This window comes from Schistocerca serialis, unplaced genomic scaffold (assembly GCF_023864345.2).
Source record: "Schistocerca serialis cubense isolate TAMUIC-IGC-003099 unplaced genomic scaffold, iqSchSeri2.2 HiC_scaffold_1244, whole genome shotgun sequence".
Classification (NCBI taxonomy): Eukaryota; Metazoa; Arthropoda; class Insecta; order Orthoptera; family Acrididae; genus Schistocerca; species Schistocerca serialis.
Window position 1 is genome coordinate 15,001 of NW_026047452.1, and position 7,500 is coordinate 22,500.

General features: G+C 53.1%; 3 non-coding genes across 3 annotated transcripts in view; all 3 read right to left on the reverse strand.

Annotated features, from left to right (window-relative positions):
- LOC126436760 (large subunit ribosomal RNA) overlaps nucleotides 1–689 on the reverse strand; it is a 4,222-nt gene extending 3,533 nt beyond the window's left edge. Inside the window, exon 1 of the ribosomal RNA XR_007580900.1 lies at nucleotides 1–689. This exon is cut by the window's left edge and continues 3,533 nt beyond it. This is a non-coding gene — a ribosomal RNA (large subunit ribosomal RNA).
- A 188-nt stretch (nucleotides 690–877) lies between these two features.
- LOC126436763 (5.8S ribosomal RNA) lies at nucleotides 878–1,032 on the reverse strand. Its single transcript, XR_007580902.1, has one exon. It is a non-coding gene; the product is annotated as a 5.8S ribosomal RNA (ribosomal RNA).
- A 353-nt stretch (nucleotides 1,033–1,385) lies between these two features.
- Nucleotides 1,386–3,294, reverse strand: LOC126436754 (small subunit ribosomal RNA). Its single transcript, XR_007580894.1, has one exon. It is a non-coding gene; the product is annotated as a small subunit ribosomal RNA (ribosomal RNA).
- Nucleotides 3,295–7,500: the final 4,206 nt, after the last annotated feature.

A 7,500-nucleotide genomic window follows, 5' to 3' on the forward strand; every position in this document is an offset into this window, starting at 1 on the left:
CCGAGGCCCGCGGAAGGACAGGCTGCGCACCCGGGCCGTAGGCCGGCACCCAGCGGGTCGCGACGTCCTACTAGGGGAGAAGTGCGGCCCACCGCACACCGGAACGGCCCCGCCCCGCGGCGAGTGGAAAGGCAACCGGACACGACCCCGCCGCGAATTGCTCCGCGCGGGCGGCCGGCCCCATCTGCCGAGGGCGGAGGCCAGTGGCCGGATGGGCGTGAATCTCACCCGTTCGACCTTTCGGACTTCTCACGTTTACCCCAGAACGGTTTCACGTACTTTTGAACTCTCTCTTCAAAGTTCTTTTCAACTTTCCCTCACGGTACTTGTTCGCTATCGGTCTCGTGGTCATATTTAGTCTCAGATGGAGTTTACCACCCACTTGGAGCTGCACTCTCAAGCAACCCGACTCGAAGGAGAGGTCCCGCCGACGCTCGCACCGGCCGCTACGGGCCTGGCACCCTCTACGGGCCGTGGCCTCATTCAAGTTGGACTTGGGCTCGGCGCGAGGCGTCGGGGTAGTGGACCCTCCCAAACACCACATGCCACGACAGGCGGCAGCCTGCGGGGTTCGGTGCTGGACTCTTCCCTGTTCGCTCGCCGCTACTGGGGGAATCCTTGTTAGTTTCTTTTCCTCCGCTTAGTAATATGCTTAAATTCAGCGGGTAGTCTCGCCTGCTCTGAGGTCGTTGTACCAGGTGTCGCACGCCACACCGCCAGCCGGCTGTGCACGCTACCGAGTAAGTACCGGTATGCGAACCGCCAGGCGACGGGCGCGCATCGCACGTTTAAGGAGACGCGGCCGGCCCCACAGGCGGCCACGACACTCCCAGGTCTGCGAAGCGGGGCAAACGCCGCGCGCTTCAGTATACGTAGCCGACCCTCAGCCAGACGTGGCCCGGGAACGGAATCCATGGACCGCAATGTGCGTTCGAAACGTCGATGTTCATGTGTCCTGCAGTTCACATGTCGACGCGCAATTTGCTGCGTTCTTCATCGACCCACGAGCCGAGTGATCCACCGTCCTGGGTGATCTTTTCATAGTTTCCACCATCTCTTTCGAGACAGTTGCATAGGCGGGACTGAGGCGTGTGGCGGCCCTGTTCCAGCGTTCAGTGTCCAACGGCCTCACGGCCGATGGGCGTCGTACGGCTCCACACCGGAGCGGACAGGCAGTCGGGCGAAAGTCATTCAAAACCGGCGCCAGGCGCCAGGTGCCGCAGGCCAGCCGCTCCAGCGCTTCAGCGCTCGTACCACACAACATTGCCGTTAGTTTTGAGACGAACGCGTGGTTCCGCACGCGGCGCACGGCTACTGCGAGCCGTACAGGTAGCTGCGTGTTGCGCGACACGACACGCACATCGAAAGACATGCAGTCTAGTCGGTAATGATCCTTCCGCAGGTTCACCTACGGAAACCTTGTTACGACTTTTACTTCCTCTAAATGATCAAGTTTGGTCATCTTTCCGGTAGCATCGGCAACGACAGAGTCAATGCCGCGTACCAGTCCGAAGACCTCACTAAATCATTCAATCGGTAGTAGCGACGGGCGGTGTGTACAAAGGGCAGGGACGTAATCAACGCGAGCTTATGACTCGCGCTTACTGGGAATTCCTCGTTCATGGGGAACAATTGCAAGCCCCAATCCCTAGCACGAAGGAGGTTCAGCGGGTTACCCCGACCTTTCGGCCTAGGAAGACACGCTGATTCCTTCAGTGTAGCGCGCGTGCGGCCCAGAACATCTAAGGGCATCACAGACCTGTTATTGCTCAATCTCGTGCGGCTAGAAGCCGCCTGTCCCTCTAAGAAGAAAAGTAATCGCTGACAGCACGAAGGATGTCACGCGACTAGTTAGCAGGCTAGAGTCTCGTTCGTTATCGGAATTAACCAGACAAATCGCTCCACCAACTAAGAACGGCCATGCACCACCACCCACCGAATCAAGAAAGAGCTATCAATCTGTCAATCCTTCCGGTGTCCGGGCCTGGTGAGGTTTCCCGTGTTGAGTCAAATTAAGCCGCAGGCTCCACTCCTGGTGGTGCCCTTCCGTCAATTCCTTTAAGTTTCAGCTTTGCAACCATACTTCCCCCGGAACCCAAAAGCTTTGGTTTCCCGGAGGCTGCCCGCCGAGTCATCGGAGGAACTGCGGCGGATCGCTGGCTGGCATCGTTTATGGTTAGAACTAGGGCGGTATCTGATCGCCTTCGAACCTCTAACTTTCGTTCTTGATTAATGAAAACATACTTGGCAAATGCTTTCGCTTCTGTTCGTCTTGCGACGATCCAAGAATTTCACCTCTAACGTCGCAATACGAATGCCCCCGCCTGTCCCTATTAATCATTACCTCGGGTTCCGAAAACCAACAAAATAGAACCGAGGTCCTATTCCATTATTCCATGCACACAGTATTCAGGCGGGCTTGCCTGCTTTAAGCACTCTAATTTGTTCAAAGTAAACGTGCCGGCCCACCGAGACACTCAATAAAGAGCACCCTGGTAGGATTTCAACGGGGTCCGCCTCGGGACGCACGAGCACGCACGAGGCGGTCGCACGCCTTCGGCTCGCCCCACCGGCAGGACGTCCCACGATACATGCCAGTTAAACACCGACGGGCGGTGAACCAACAGCGTGGGACACAAATCCAACTACGAGCTTTTTAACCGCAACAACTTTAATATACGCTATTGGAGCTGGAATTACCGCGGCTGCTGGCACCAGACTTGCCCTCCAATAGATACTCGTTAAAGGATTTAAAGTGTACTCATTCCGATTACGGGGCCTCGGATGAGTCCCGTATCGTTATTTTTCGTCACTACCTCCCCGTGCCGGGAGTGGGTAATTTGCGCGCCTGCTGCCTTCCTTGGATGTGGTAGCCGTTTCTCAGGCTCCCTCTCCGGAATCGAACCCTGATTCCCCGTTACCCGTTACAACCATGGTAGGCGCAGAACCTACCATCGACAGTTGATAAGGCAGACATTTGAAAGATGCGTCGCCGGTACGAGGACCGTGCGATCAGCCCAAAGTTATTCAGAGTCACCAAGGCAAACGGACCGGACGAGCCGACCGATTGGTTTTGATCTAATAAAAGCGTCCCTTCCATCTCTGGTCGGGACTCTGTTTGCATGTATTAGCTCTAGAATTACCACAGTTATCCAAGTAACGTGGGTACGATCTAAGGAACCATAACTGATTTAATGAGCCATTCGCGGTTTCACCTTAATGCGGCTTGTACTGAGACATGCATGGCTTAATCTTTGAGACAAGCATATGACTACTGGCAGGATCAACCAGGGAGCTGCGTCAACTAGAGCTGAGCAGCCGGCCGCCCGGGAGTGTGTCCCGGGGGCCCGCGCGAACACGCAAGCGTCCGCTCAATTATTCTGCAAACAGGAGGAGGCTGAGCTCCCCTGCACAACACACCTCGAAACCCTCTCAGGTCCCGGCGGCGCGCAGCGCCGTCCTAAGTACTTGGTCGGGTTCGAGAGAGGCGCAATCGCCCGGAGTTAGGCGAGTAGACGCTTTAGGTGCGACCACCCGTGCTCCCAACTGAGCTTGCCGCTGCCGACAGAGGCCCGGGAGCGTGCTGTCGTGGCATTGCCGGCGGGAGACAACACGCGCCACCTACGGTGACCGGCAGCTCCAACGCCAGCGCCACAGAAGGACAAAAGCCCCACTTGGGTGCCGAAGCGAACTCTCCCAGCACAGCGCACGCGCCAACACGTCCGCACAGCTGCGATACAAACCACCTGCGAGAACCGCTGGGGCGACCGAGCAGCAGACGGCGTCGCGGCGCCGAGCGCCGGGCGGCGGCGCATCCTCAGCGCACACAGTCCTCAATCGGACCAGCACACTGCAGATGGCCACCGCGCTTCGCACCGGGCCCGCGAGGACCTACTTTGGCCGCAAGGCGCCGCGAGCAGGGGGCGCCGGCGCGCAGCTGCGCCGCCTGCCGCGTCCGTCGGCCGGCGCGCCTGCCACTGGCCGCCCCCACCAGCCGGCTGTAGCGCGTGCGCCCACGCACCGCGCTGCCAGCACGCCGGGCGGCCCCCCCTCACCGGCCGGGGACGGTCCCACCCAGCCACCGCCGCGTATCGCCTCACACCCAGATCCCCTTTCGCGTTCGTGGGCATGGTGGGTCCCCTTTCACGTTCGTGGGCATGGTGGGTATCCCTGAAACAACCGGTTAATAGCTCGACCGATCGTCGCCAACACTGATTCACCTCTAGCGAGAACAACCGCACCACAACGGGTTACCTGTTGTTCATTTGCGTAACGTCACCAGCAAACGTAGACGTCCATCGCCATTTGCAACGAGTATTGCATGCCTGTGTCAGGTGTCACAACACACTACGTCTGCCCACATAGACGCAACAACATGTGCACGCCTCGAGAACACGTGGAAGGTAGCCCCCGTACGTATGCGGTGTCCATTGCGCGAACGACTGTCAGCCGGCCTCTGCAGGATGTCGCAGATGTGGAACGCGGTGCAACATGCTATCACGGTGTGTGAGAAGAGACGACTACGTCCGAATACACGCTCCACTACATCAACAGACTGCTCATGCTGATCGCCATCCAGGGCGTCCGTTCCTCCCACACGTCTGAATGGCGTACCACACTGCAATCCAGCTCTTATAGGGAGACGACACGTAGCTGCGTGCACAATATTTGGACTGTATGGTCTGCCGTTGCTAGGCGCAGTCGTCGTACGGTCACACATGTGCCACGATGTATCATTCAGTACATACGGACCAATGTGCAGTACAGTTTGTGGGTTTTGCGTACATCGGCGGACAGGTGACAGGCCGTACCACAACGTAGGCTGAGTACGTCGGCATGCGAAGGGCATTGAACATGCAAACTTCTCAACGACCAGCTTGCGAAGGCAGGGGGGAAGGGGGGGGGGCATGTACGTCCTGCTGCTATCCACATTACAGTGTATAGCAGGAGCATGTGGAAAGTCAGCAACACCTGCAAGGTGTTTAACATGACGCGATACACAGGGGACCGGGCAGTGCGAATAGCGAACTATATTGCGAGGGTTGCGGTTAGGCAACACTACACTAATTTAACGAGTTGCATAACAATTACAGAGCAGGTTCAGCGACAACGTGCGTCAGGTTAAGGCGCAATATAGGTTAGGTTGAGGCACAATATAGGTTAGGTTAAGGCACAACATGGGTTACGTTAAGGCACAAATTGGGTTACGTTAAGGCACAACATGGGTTACGTTAAGGCACAACATGGGTTACGTTAAGGCACAAATTAGGTTACGTTAAGGCACAAATTAGGTTACGTTAAGGCACAAATTAGGTTACGTTAAGGCACAAATTAGGTTACGTTAAGGCACAAATTAGGTTACGTTAAGGCACAAATTAGGTTACGTTAAGGCACAAATTAGGTTACGTTAAGGCACAAATTAGGTTACGTTAAGGCACAAATTAGGTTACGTTAAGGCACAAATTAGGTTACGTTAAGGCACAAATTAGGTTACGTTAAGGCACAAATTAGGTTACGTTAAGGCACAAATTAGGTTACGTTAAGGCACAAATTAGGTTACGTTAAGGCACAAATTAGGTTACGTTAAGGCACAAATTAGGTTACGTTAAGGCACAAATTAGGTTACGTTAAGGCACAAATTAGGTTACGTTAAGGCACAAATTAGGTTACGTTAAGGCACAAATTAGGTTACGTTAAGGCACAAATTAGGTTACGTTAAGGTACAATATGGGTTAGGTTAAGGTACAATATGGGTTAGGTTAAGGTACAATATGGGTTAGGTTAAGGTACAATATGGGTTAGGTTAAGGTACAATATGGGTTAGGTTAAGGCACAACGTAGGTTAGGTTAAGGCACAACATAGGTTAGGTTAAGGCACAACATAGGTTAGGTTAAGGCACAACATAGGTTAGGTTAAGGCACAACATAGGTTAGGTTAAGGCACAACATAGGTTAGGTTAAGGCACAACATAGGTTAGGTTAAGGCACAACATAGGTTAGGTTAAGGCACAACATAGGTTAGGTTAAGGCACAACATAGGTTAGGTTAAGGCACAACGTAGGTTAGGTTAAGGCACAACGTAGGTTAGGTTAAGGCACAACGTAGGTTAGGTTAAGGCACAACGTAGGTTAGGTTAAGGCACAACGTAGGTTAGGTTAAGGCACAACGTAGGTTAGGTTAAGGCACAACGTAGGTTAGGTTAAGGCACAACGTAGGTTAGGTTAAGGCACAACGTAGGTTAGGTTAAGGCACAACGTAGGTTAGGTTAAGGCACAACGTAGGTTAGGTTAAGGCACAACGTAGGTTAGGTTAAGGCACAACGTAGGTTAGGTTAAGGCACAACGTAGGTTAGGTTAAGGCACAACGTAGGTTAGGTTAAGGCACAACGTAGGTTAGGTTAAGGCACAACGTAGGTTAGGTTAAGGCACAACGTAGGTTAGGTTAAGGCACAACGTAGGTTAGGTTAAGGCACAACGTAGGTTAGGTTAAGGCACAACGTAGGTTAGGTTAAGGCACAACGTAGGTTAGGTTAAGGCACAACGTAGGTTAGGTTAAGGCACAACGTAGGTTAGGTTAAGGCACAACGTAGGTTAGGTTAAGGCACAACGTAGGTTAGGTTAAGGCACAACGTAGGTTAGGTTAAGGCACAACGTAGGTTAGGTTAAGGCACAACATAGGTTAGGTTAAGGCACAACATAGGTTAGGTTAAGGCACAACATAGGTTAGGTTAAGGCACAACATAGGTTAGGTTAAGGCACAACATAGGTTAGGTTAAGGCACAACATAGGTTAGGTTAAGGCACAACATAGGTTAGGTTAAGGCACAACGTAGGTTAGGTTAAGGCACAACGTAGGTTAGGTTAAGGCACAACGTAGGTTAGGTTAAGGCACAACGTAGGTTAGGTTAAGGTACAACGTAGGTTAGGTTAAGGTACAACGTAGGTTAGGTTAAGGTACAACGTAGGTTAGGTTAAGGTACAACGTAGGTTAGGTTAAGGTACAACGTAGGTTAGGTTAAGGTACAACGTAGGTTAGGTTAAGGTACAACGTAGGTTAGGTTAAGGTACAACGTAGGTTAGGTTAAGGTACAACGTAGGTTAGGTGAAGGCGCAATGTAGGTTAGGTTAAGGTACGATATACCTTAGGTTAAGGTACAATATCGCTTAGGTTAAGGTACAATATAGCTTAGGTTAAGGTACACGTTGTAGGGAAAGGTGTATTTTGGGGGGGGAGGGGGCGGCAGGTTCGTTGATAGTGATTATCGTAAGTGCATGCCTGCGGGATCATCCGATTTGTCACGTCAGGATGCACTTGTGGCTCATGACAGGCGGCGCTCCGATTCCAAGGTTGTGGCAGATCTGTGTCTTTCATTCCTGCCATTGTTTGTGTACTGTGACAGGAGGCAGTATTGTGATGTTGGGTGCACCCCTGTGTAGGACATGTGTGGGTGTTCGTGGCTTAGCTGAGCAATGGCGGATGTCGGAAGGGTGGGATATTCTGT